At 41.3% G+C, this 12,631-nt stretch overlaps 1 protein-coding gene across 4 annotated transcripts in view; it reads left to right on the forward strand.

Moving 5' to 3' along the window:
* BACH2 (BTB domain and CNC homolog 2) overlaps positions 1-12,631 on the forward strand; it is a 367,860-nt gene that overhangs the window by 62,932 nt on the left and 292,297 nt on the right. The gene's annotated exons all lie outside the window — the stretch shown is intronic.

A 12,631-nucleotide genomic window follows, 5' to 3' on the forward strand; every position in this document is an offset into this window, starting at 1 on the left:
GTGACCACCTTCCATGAACCTGGCTGTTTCTCAAATGTAGTGCACATTGTTTCACTTAATTCTAAACTATCTTTTAGGATAGTTACATAAACAGTTTAGTTCATCTAAAATTTTAACTAAAATTTGTAGTGCTTTCCACTTCTGAAAGTGACCTTTTTTTCTGACCTGGCCACAAATTCTGGAGAAGTCTTGACTGAAGCTCTGTGAGCAGACCAGAGCTTTTTCAGGTTAAGGTTTATGCAAAACATTGACCTTCGTGGAAATTTTGATTCTTGATCACTTGGGTAAGCAAGTAAGTTCATGGAAATGCCCATCTATTCACTGTCACCTCACAGCCCTACTGTACAGGTCCTTGCTGGGGAGCATGCTCTCTGGAAGGTGGCTTATACTTTGCGCTTCTGAATCTGTTTGTGAGGAAATGACAGTATTTTTCCGCACTTGCACCACTGACTGAAGCGCTGATCCTTGATGTGTTTAGTTTTTACCTGTGCTCATCTCTACATCAAAAACAGAGGAAGCCACAGGAAATTGCTGCCTGTATTTCCAGGAAACTTAACTACATCATCGGCTCCCCAATCCGCACAACCCCGAAGACCCCAGTGCTGGCTTCAGGGTTGCTGATGCGGGTGGTGATAAGGGGCTGGGAGTGTTCTCATCCTGTTCCTCTGCCAGTGAAAGCCCAGAAGAGACGAAGGGCTCTTCAGACTAACAGGAAAACCCTGAGTCTGGTTCTATAAGCACTCAGTCTCTGAACATGCAGACAGTGTGGGTGAAGTGAGGGATAATTCTGTCCCAAGGCTGATGGTCTTCTTTCTTTCTGCTCAGGTGTGCTGTCTTGTCCCTGGTCCATAGGGCTGTGGCTGGCATTCTCTCTGATCACAGAAAATTGAAATGATCCTGGGAAAATTGTCACATGAGCCTGCCTGTGGATGGGGTCAGGAGAGATAAAGACCATAGGTTTTACACTGGCCACCAGTAGTTCTTTGAAGAATTATAATAACATAATTGTAATACCAATCACTGATATTTATTGAGCATTGACATTGGTGTGCCAGGCATTTTGTTGAGGACCCTATGAGCATTAATGTAACCCTCACATAAACCCCAAAAGGGACTCTTTACTATTCCCAGTTGTCAGGCGAGGTACCTGAGACTTACAGAGTTTAATACCTTGTCCAGGGTCATATAGCCATTAAAGGATGTAAAACTTGAACCTAAATCTATGTCATTCCAAGCCAGCACTATACATAGTCAAGTAGGTTTTACTGGAGGGTGGAGTGGGGCTGGCAGCCTGTGTGCACAGGCAGACGGAAGCAGACAAGATCCGTCCAAGGCAGGCTGAAGACTTATACCCAGAGAAGGCTTTGGTGTAGATCTGCCAAAGTGATATTCTCACGTAGAAGAAAGGATTGGGTGATAGTCCAATAAATATCACAGGGAGCTTATGTGTCTTCTGGGGCCTGGCCAAAGTCATGAGTGCATGCTCCCAAATAAAAAAAAGGTGGCTTCTCACCTCATCATGATCCCAGCTTCCTAGCATAGCACTCTTCTCTATTTTAGCTTATCAGTCCAAAATGTGATTAAAACAAGTATAAGAAATTGATGTTGTTTCAGCTTCTCTGTGAACTGAAACAAATTCTTGTTGAAGCATGAAATCTCCTGCCTCGTGGATCAAAGAGAGATGGTCTGGAAGAGAAGCCCCCATAAATATTTGAGGCTTAATGAAGGCTATCTATTGAATAATACCCCTGCATTATTGTAAAAAATTTTAATTTGGCTCCAGAGATACTCCCCAATAAAGCAGACAACAAAAAAGTGAGAAAATGAGGCTAGGAATTAATAAAAGATGTCAAGAAGACCATTTAAGGACTTGCTAGAGACAGGCCATAAATGTGGTTTTGAACTTTCTGGCAGCTATTACGAAGATGGAAAGAGAAGTGTCATGGGAATCAATTTTCAAAACTTAAAAGTTCTCTTAAAATTCTAGCAGAAAAATAGTTTGCAACTCTACACAGGTATTGGCTAGCATTAGTTTAAAGTGGTTGACATGCAGCCCTACTGCACACCTCTTTATATTCCATTTGTGTTTAGGATTAGAAAAACTCAGAGTAGATCTATCATATGTGTACTTCTGGATTATTTCAAGATTGATAATCTGGTTTGTGTATTATCTTGGTCTTCATTTCTCTTTCCTTCTGGGCCTGTTCATCTACTGGACATTTCTTATTATCATTTCTGCTAAATTTTAAACAGGGAAAATAAAAACAAATACACAATTCCAGCTATTTGCAGAGGTGATTTTAATGCTTTGTCAGCTAAAGGGAATTTCAAGAGAGATCTTTCTACATCAGTCTACTCATAATAGACCTCCTGGCTATCTTGGGTTGAGCCTGCCCGCAGGTGTGCTCGACCTGGGCCACAGATTAAGGCAGGTAAGGGAGAAACACCTGCAGAGGTGGTAGGTTTTGACCCCATTATACCTAAGACAAAGGTCACTCCTTGTGAATTGATACAGAATGTGAAAAGGGTAGAAACTGCTGATTAAAACAAGGTGTTTTGATTATCTGGTTTTCAGTAATAAGTATTTTCCTCTTTTCCAGTTATAAAGAGTTGAAAACCTTGCAAGGCACTCTTGTATAATTGTGTCCTTAAAAGGTTTAGATAACTGGGCTTTCTCTCTCTCTCTCTCTCTCTCTCTGGACCCAATATATTGTGTCTATTGAAAGTTTGAAGATCAGTACGTTTCCTCCTGTTTGGAAAATAATAATGCCTAGGTTTCACTAGAATTCCTTTTATCTCCAAGGCTCTCTTAAATATTGACTAATTAAATAAAAAAGAAGGAAGTCTGGCTAAATAGCCTCACTTTGAGGATCAGCCCAGTGGACTTAGAATACCCAGTGATTTGCTGTGTCTCTGAAACAAACAACTGGAAATCTTTTATTATTGGCTGTAATAGCAAGTGGCATCTCTTATTATGTTTGGCAGCTGACATTTCAAATTGCATTTTGGTGGGTTGTTATACATGAAATAGTAGGATATGAGTAGACTAAAAATGAGAATTTGCAGCCCAGGGATGACATGAAATATCTAACATCTAGGGGTTGCCATGACAACTCATCAGGATGTTGCTTTGTGATCTTTTGGATTAGGCTCTGGCCCAGGGTCACTGGGTTGGAATTGGAGAATGGTTTGGTAACAGGATGTGAATGTTGTACCTTTACTCAGTGGCATTTGAATTTGCAGTTTGGTCATGTTGCTAAGGTCAAATAGAAATGACATTGAGGGAATATTTAAATTCCTGCAGAACCTAGGCAAGGTCACATTTGTCAGCAAAAATACTCAGATGGAATAGTCTGAGACTTAGCAACTGAAAGACAGGATTTCCTGTCCTTGGTAGATAGATTAAAAGTATGCACATATCCATTTATATATGCGTATCCCTGAACAGTTATATGTAATGAAAATTTGGGAAATTAAACCCTTTTTATAATTGTCTTCTGTTATAAAATTGGAACTGAACATCCCTAAGAAAACAGTTTGGCTACAAACAAACCACAGCTGCTTTCTAGTGCTCTGTGTCCTCCCTTTCAGCTGGAAATGGCCTGCAGGGTGTGGAATTTGGACCAGGGAAGGGAATTCGGCAGAGAGAGGAAGGAGGCAATTGGGAAACAGGGTACCACATTCCTCATCCCCCACATTGGCCTTGACCACAAGGACAGCATCTTCCACATGATAATGCACCTCTCAGGCATGCTTCTCACCAGGGATGATCAATGGAAGCAACCTGGAAACTAAAGAGCTCTGTTCCTAAGTCTGATCCCAGTTCTGCCACTCACACTGTGATCTTGAGCAAAACACATTTCAACTCTGGGTTCCCCTAGGAAATGAGGGGGCTGAGTTTCCTCTGGCTGTCAAGTTATGCTATTTATCATCATGTGGGGGCAGAGCCTGGTCTCCACATAGCTTTTCTTTGCCATTAAGCCCACATTCCCATCATAACTTTGCAGTAGAAGTACCGTTCATGGTTAGTGGGACCTCTTAATAATTAAAAGAAAGAGAAAAAGGATTTCTTCCTATCCCCATACCTTTTAAAGTTGTGGTTTTCTGAAGCAAAGGCTGCCATGCAGTGAGGAAAGGATGAAATTCCAGACAGAAGACAGTCAGTTGCAGTAAGTTGTCGTACTACCAGTACTGTCAGCATTAGCTCAGCTTATATTTATTGAGTATTTTCTATATGGAGACAGTGCTAAGCCCTTTATATACATCAAACTGTTTAATCCTTAGGACATATTCACATGTACACATGTGTAGGTATGATGCATGTGATTAAAACTGAGCATTTGCTATGTACCAGGTGTTATGCCAAATCCATACAATAATCCGCTGAGGTCAATAAATGGATCAGCCAGTGAAGCCTCACAACAAAGGAGGTGTTATCAGTTATCTCCGTTTTTACAAATAAGGAAACTGAGCCATAGCTAACTAGTGGAGCAGGGATTTGAACCCACGTAGTATGGCCTCAGCACTCTCTCTGCCTGTGGTTCTCCTCACTCATATGACATAACCACACCTGGGGAACTTTAGAAATATAAGAATCTTGGGGCCCCATTCTGGATCAGTCAGAATCTCGGGGATTGTGTCCCAGACCCAGGTTTGCTAATATGCAGCCAGGGCTGGGAACCACTGCCTCAGATGGAATACCAGGGTTATGTTGTTGGCGAGTTGCCTGTAGCCCTACAGCCAGCAGATGACTGACCTAGGACTTGCATCCAGGCTGTAGGCTCTCAAGTTGAATATCTTGATGGCACAATGGGCAACAATTCAGTTGTTGTCTGGGCTCATATCTACCACCATGCCTACTTCCTCTCTCCTAGTCTAAATCCCAAAGCCACAAGTTCATTTAGGGCCATTTAAAGACTGTAGGCTACACCAATAATGAGAATCAGAGCACAAACTTCTTGTTGCAGCCAAAGTAGTGATTTCCTACTTAAAAGTTTCAGAGGTAACCTTTGCTTTTACCTGTCACCAACTTAAATGTAAGTTATTGTGCTCTTTCCTCATTGAGCAAAATCTTGTACTGACAGAGTCTAGGACAGTGGTTCTAAAACTTTGATGCACATTAGAATCTCCTGGGGATCTTTAAGAGCTACAGATGCCTAGCTTCCACTCCAGACATTTTTTTTTTTCTTTTTTTATTTGAGACGAAGTCTCTCTTTGTAGCCCAGGCTGGAGTGCAGTGGCATGATCTCTGCTCACCGCAACCTCCGCCTCCCAAGTTCAAGCAATTCTCTGGCCTCAGCCTCCAGAGTAGCTAGGATTACAGGCGCGCACCACTGCACCCGGCTAATTTTTCGTAATTTTAGTAGAGACGGGGTTTCACCATGTTGGCCAGGCTGGTCTTGTACTCCTGACCTCAGGTAATCCGCCCACCTTGACCTCCCAAAGTGCTGGGATTACAGGCGTGAGCCACTGCCTGGCCTCTGATTTTATTAGTGTGGGATGTGACCTCGACTATGGGAGTTTGTAAAGCTCTCCAGGTGATTCTGATGTGCTTCACAGTTTGAACAGTGGTTTAAGAACTTGGTCTGTGAGTTCACAGATGTGTTGACTTGAGAAGACTATGGAATCACCTCATGGATAGGACTCACTTTTTAACTCTCTGACAGTGTCCTTGCATTTCAGCTGGCAGGAATAATTTGCGTTTCATTCCACCCATTTCACTACCTGACTTGGAATTGTACCTTACTGTCAAATGATGGTTTCTCCCCCAAGGTTGTTCTTATGCTTAGGCTCATGCAGTGATATTGGCAACATGTCTGTAAGATCCCTTTATAAAGTTCTCAGTCTCATTTGACTCTCTTATTTCCACTATAGAATATTTTTTGTGTTATTTTACCTTTCAAAACTTTTTTTTTTTTTTTGAGACAGTGTCTTGCTGCCACCCAGGCTGGAGTGCAGTGGTGCCGTCTCGGCTCACTGCCCCCACCACCTCCTGGGTTTAAGCAGTTCTCCACCTCAGCCTCCAGAATAGCTGGGGTTACAGGTGTGTGCCACCAAGCCCAGCTAGTTTTTGTAATTTTAGTAGAGACAAAGTTTCTTTTCACTGTGTTGCCCAGGTTGGTCTCGAACTCCTGGTCTCAAGCAATCCGCCTGCCTTGACCTCCCAAAAAGTGCTGGGATTACAGGCGTGAGCCACCACGCCCTGCCTAAAAATGTTTTTATGATTTTAATACATGTTGCTTTTTTTCTTCCAAGAGCAAAATAAACACCTCTTCCATGTAATGCCTTATAATAATAACCCACCTATGGTTCTTTTCCCAAAATGGCTGACCATCAGACTCACTGTTGGGAGACAGCAGCTGACATGTCTGTAGTGTTTAACAGCTGATAACGTCCCACAGATAGATAGTGATATGGTGGAAAGTTGGAGATTATGTAAAGAAGAACTGACTCAGACTTTATCCTCAGAGATTTTAGTAAAGTCAGATTAACATAATCAACTGGAAAATATAGATGTATTATAAAAGTATATTAAAGGAGAAGTGTAAATTTGTTGGCAAGTTTGCAAATGTACTGGATTAATCTAGAAATCATTTTTGCAGTAAGTCTTAAATACATTTTTAAATGGAAAGAGATGTTATTTTGTGGATAAAAAGAGACAGGTAATTTACAAGTGGAACAATTCTTGATAAAGGCTGGGGATGGCAAATGGAGTATTGCAGGCCACCAGGCCAGCTAGCTAGGCTGGTATGAAAAGTATAAAACTGGGTATAGCAGATAATGAGGAAGGATTGCTGAGGTGGATAGAGCTAGCTATTGCATGAGATTTAATAGCAAGAATACTTTGGAAGAGGGTTTTTTTGTTTTTTGTTTCTAAAGAAAAAAAGATATATCAGGAGTTTCTGTTTTCCTTTGTGTGGTTGTTGAGTCTAGTTGATTTCTAGTCTGTAATTTTGTTGGTATTTCAGATCACCAAACAAGGCTGGTTAGATGGGTTGGTTATGCTTCTCTTGAGGGTAAAGCTTTTGAAATTAACTCTGCTTCTTTAGGTTTAAAAATTTCTAATTCTGTCTTGTCTACATCTTGCTGCTGTAATCCCCAAGAAAAGAAAAAGGGGTTAGGATGCCTCTCTTTTGAAATGGAGGGGTCAGAGTAGGCAGGGGGCTGTCACTGTTGTTTCTCTTTGTTCAGGAATTAGAACATGTGAGCAAGTGGTTCCACCCCTCATTTTGTGAGCTGTTTTCCTCTGATATTTCCTAATTTTTCCCATGACGTTTCAGCCTGTTTCTTCACAAGATTGTAAGGCCTGAAAGACCCCATTGTTTGACAGGAGTGCAGGCTTGTGCACATTTGCTGATCTGGCTGCCCGGGGTCTGAGTGTGGGTGGTACACTGCCGAGGGATTGTGCAGATGGGAGAATGCGTGGAGCAGACTCCTGGTAGTTTAAACACTTTCTGTATATTAGGAGTTCATAGCATGTCTTTTTGCAGACAGAAGATGCTGCATTTTAAAAACGTTGTTCACAAACTGAAATCTCATTGACAAAAATAGGGACATTCCATTAGGCTAAGAAAAGTTTCTTAATGGCAAATCAAATGGATGAAGGGCTTATTCAAACTTCACTTCATCTTCAGATAGATTCACTTTTGTTCTTGCAATTCACACACATTCTTTGATGGCCTGTCTTGGATTTATGCAAGCCTTTGGAGCAGCAACCTCACATACGATGCATGGCAAATCCTAGTCAATGCATACTTTTTGAGAGTGCAAGATGTTAATTATAGTAAGAGAAGGGAAATTCAGTAACAGAGGAATCCCAACGAAAGTTAAATAACTGTTTTTGAATAAAGGAAGCTGAAGTTTAATATTAATGGGATTTTCTCTAAATGAAGTTAATATATTATTGTTGTATTAACTTTTCAGGAGTTTGAGGCTGCAATGAGCTGTGATCACACCATTGTCCTCCAGCCTGGATGACAGAGTGAGACCCTGTCTCTTAAAAAAAAAAAAAAAAATTCTAAGGACTTGGGCTCTGTATTTGAGTAACAGTAATAGAGCAATAGAAGTCATTGCATTTATATAGACTTATAAAATAGCATTCACATTTCCAATCAGATTCACAAAATTCTCCCTCATTTTTAAATGTTCTCAGTGGTAGCAGTGACATTGGGACTAGAGTCAGTATTGTGAGTCGTTTATGCACATCTCTTCACAACTCCATGTTCAGTGAGTCATGCTGGCGGCTTGAAATCAGCCATGGTGGGAGAGTTTACACCATGGAAATCAACAGACACTACAAATTAGTGCTCCTCACCCTCAGAGCCTGTTTTTAAACATTTAGCAGCATACCACTACCCAAAATAGAGTTGAACAGTCAGGGAGTCTCCTCTTGAGGCAAGTCATGTAGTGCTTCCGCTCAACCAAACAGCCAACATGAACGTTTTGAAATGTAGGCTGTGTGGCTCCTAAAGAAAAGTAGCTCCCCATTTTTCTCTTGGAGCCAAAGCCTTACTGTGATCATAAAGCTATTCATGCTGTGGCCACCACCGTCCTCCTGACTGTCACCTCCAGATGCCTGGTTTCACCCGTTTCTGTAGAACGTCCTAGACCCACTCCTATTTTAGGGCCTTTTCTCTAGGGCAGTGGTTCTCAAACTTTAGGGCACATCAGAATCACCTGGAGAGTTTGAAAAACAGACTGCTGGGTGCCACTCTAGCATTTCTGAGCTAGTGACAAGTTTCAGGGTAATGCTGGTGGCCTTAGGACCCCACTTGGAGAACCACTGCTTGAACTGATGGCCTCTTGGTTTACCTCTCCCCTCCTTCAGATCTCTGATCCACTTTTACTTTCTCTCAATAAGGCCCACCCTGACTCTCCTGTGAAAAATTGCAGCCTTCCTCCTCCACCACAGTTCCAATTCCTGACTCCAATTTTTATTTATTTATTTTAAGTTCCGGGATACATGTGCAGGATGTGCAGGTTTGTTACATAGGTAAATGTGTGGCATGGTGGTTTGCTGCACCTATCAATCTATCACCTAGGTATTAAGCCTCACATGCATTAGCTATTTATCCTGATGCTCTCCCTCCCTGCCCACCTCTGACAGGCCCCAGTGTGTGTTGTTCCCCTTCCTGTGTCCATGTGTTCTCAATGTTCAGCTCCCAACTTATAAGTGTGAACATGTGGTGTTTGCCTCACAATTTTTTTTCATTGCACTTTTCACCTATTACCTTACAGCAAGTTTCTTATTTGTGATTATTGTCTGTCTCTCCCCACTAAACTCTAAATTTCACAAAGATAGGGAATTTTGTCTGTTTTTTTTTTTTTTTAAAAAAAAGGGTATCACTCCCATTGCCCTGGCTGGAGTGCAGTGGTATGATCACAGCTCACTGCAGCCTCGAACTCCTGAGACTGGGCTTGGGTGATTCTCCCCCGTCAGCCTCCCGAGTAGCTGGGACTACAGGTGTGCACCCCCATGCCCAGCTAATGTTTTGTATTTTTAGTAGAGATTGGGTTTTGCCATGTTGCCCAAGCTGGTCTTGAACTCCTGGTCTCAAGTGACCCACCCGCCTTGGCCTCCTAAAATGCTGGGATTACAGGTGTGAGCCAGCATGCCCAACCTTGGTTTTTTTCTTTTTTTGTTTGTTTGCTTGCTTGTTTGTTTGTTTTCATGATGTATTTCAAGCCTCTAGAACAATGCCTAGTGGCAGGTGCTCAATAAATTGTTGAATGAATTAATGGATGAACAACAATGAGAAGTGAATGCTGTATTTCAAATTTTGGTCCCAGCCTTTTAAATTCTAACTCACCAGAGAATCTTAAAACACTTTCTGCAGTTGTGTTTCTCAGCTTCACTGCTCTTAGGATAATGAGGAATGGTTTCTGCCCTAGGCTGAAGTTTGGAAATGAACTTGATGATCCTTAAAATAGCAGGTGCACCAAATTGTTGTTCTTCCATTTACATTTTAACCTCAAAGTCCCTAAGCCAGTGATCTTCAAACTCTGGTCTGCAGAAGTTCCCTGGAGATACTTCAGAGGCTCTGCAAACATTTAATTTGCATTTCATTTTAATATCTTTTAAACTATGTTTTATAACTATGTTAAAAGAAAATGCACACAAATATGTTACTTACCAAATTTTAACACATTAGGGCCACCAGCACATTGAATTGGACTGCCACGTTAACCTTGAAATAGTGTTTTCCACTATTTTGGCTTACATATTTGAACTTCTTATAAATAAATGAATCATTGATTAGGAAGTTCCATCCCAGTATTTTTCATATTCCAGCCTGATCATAAATTGAACAGGCAAATTCCTCTTGTCACACATATTCAGCACACTTGATGACATGCCAGGCAGCTGTTCAGAGCCTCTGTGGGATGTAGGCTTCTGTGTAGATTAATGGCTAGTTGTACAATAAGTGAACACCACACACAACACTTAGTGACGGATATTCTGTTAGATTGTCATGTCTACCCACTCTACATTTTGGATACTCTTTTACCTTAAATAGTTGTCAGATTATCATTAGTGATTAAAATTTGAAATAAAAAAATCTTGACTACTGCATTTTCTCCAAGCTTTTAGATTAGGTTGAGGCATATTATTAGATTATCAAATGAAATGCTAAAGAACTGTTATAATTTCCAATACAACTATGCCTTACAATTCAAATCTGCTCATTTCCAGAATTGAGATGCTGAAATTTCCCATTGTGAATTCCAGTGCAAAGGAATTTGAACTTCTTATATTCATGTCAGTTTTGTTTCTCAGTTGCAGCTAGTAAGTAGTAAGAGTAGCAAATAGCGAGAGATTTGTCTGAAAATTTGAGTTTTGAGAGCAGAGATTCAGATAGTGTTATCTGTATTATCTAGGAGTATCAGAATTTTCTTAATACAGTACAACTAAATACACAGAAGTAAATCATATTCTGGATCACTTTTAAAAATGAATTGAGGCTGAGCCTGGTGGCTCATACCTATAATCCCAGCATTTTGGGAGCCTGAGGCAAGTGAATTGCTTGAGTCCAGGTGTTCAAGACCATCCTGGGCAACATGGCAAAACCCCATCTCTGCTAAAAAAAAAATACAAAAAATTAGCTGGGTGTGGTGGTGTGCACCTGTAGTCCCAGCTACTTGGGAGGCTGAGGTGAGAGAATCACCTGAGCCCAGGAGGTCAAGGCTGCAGTGAGCTAAGATCACACCACTGCACTCCAGCCTGGGCTACTGCAGTGAGACCCTGTCTCAAAAAAGTCAGCTGATACAGGCCTTACTATCTGAAAGCCCCACTCCATCTCACAAGTGCCATTGAATACATTATATGAAACAATTCTAAGTTATACTTTATGGAACATTTTGTAGGCCTCTTTGCATATCTGTTTATTAATGTACTTAATGCTCTGTTGTAATTTGTTTTGTCTCCTACACTATATTTGAGCTCTTTGAAAGTAAGAATTGCATTGTGGCTTTGCTTCCCCAGTGCCCAGCATTGCCTAACATGTGGTGGGTACTCAGCACGTGTTTATTAAGTGTTGGAAGTAAATGCTCGGTGCCACCAAGTGAAAATTAGCACCCAGGCAAAAGTTTTCTCAGCAAGGCGATTTACTTCTATAGAAGGGTGCATCTCATGGATGGAGCAATGGCGAGAGGACACCGGACAAGGAAGGGGAAGGGGGTCTTATCCTTAACGCAGCTAGTTCCTACTGCTCTGTCTTTCTCCTATTGGCTAGAGTTGGACAGCACAGTCTAAGCTAATTCTGGTTGGCTATTTTAAAGAGATCGGGGTGTGTGCTGGAGTGGCGGGGTGAGTAGTTTCGGCAGGAAGGACTGTTACAGAGCAGGTGACAAAGGATGACTAAGGACAGTGCAGGTGACTAAGGACAGAGCAGGTGACTAAGGATGACTAAGGACAGAGCAGATGATGGAGGCCAGGAGGGGGTTGTTTACTGAAACTAGGGGCAAGGAGACATAAAGAATGAGGAAGTTTTAAACTTTAAAATGGAGAACAAAGAACAGAGGAGCTGAACATACTGACATATTGGTTCTTTGAAGAGGAATTTACTATATCCTACATAAGTGACATTGCATTCTACTACAGAAGGAAGCAAGCTTGAAAGGAACAATGAAACTTCTTATTAAATACACAATCAGTGATCTTTCATTCTAAGCACAAATTTCAGCATGAAAAAAAATTTAATGGTTCTGTGAGTCCTTCACTTGATCCCTCACAGTTTTCTAAAGTTTTCTGAATTCCTTTTACAAGTATTTTCTGACTCTGACTCTTCCATGACATCCTACTTGCCACTGCCCTTGTCTGAGCCTTGTTCTCTGTGTCCCTTGCATGGACTGTGGAAGGCACCTCAGAAGCCCTCTCTCAGACCCAATGTTTCTGCTTCTCCACATTGTTGCCATTTTCTCATGAAATAAAGCCAAGCATATCCTTCGGTCTGCACTGCCTGCAGAATAAGGGCTAAACCTGTGCTTTCCAGTATAATAGTCACTAGCCACAGGTGGCTATTGAGCTCTTAAAATGTGACTTGTCCAAATTGAGATGTGCCGTTAAGTGTAAAATCCACACCCTGTTTCAAAGACTTAGTATGAACAAAATGTAAAATAGCTCATTAATTCT

Source organism: Chlorocebus sabaeus, chromosome 13 (genome assembly GCF_047675955.1).
Source record: "Chlorocebus sabaeus isolate Y175 chromosome 13, mChlSab1.0.hap1, whole genome shotgun sequence".
NCBI lineage: Eukaryota > Metazoa > Chordata > Mammalia > Primates > Cercopithecidae > Chlorocebus > Chlorocebus sabaeus.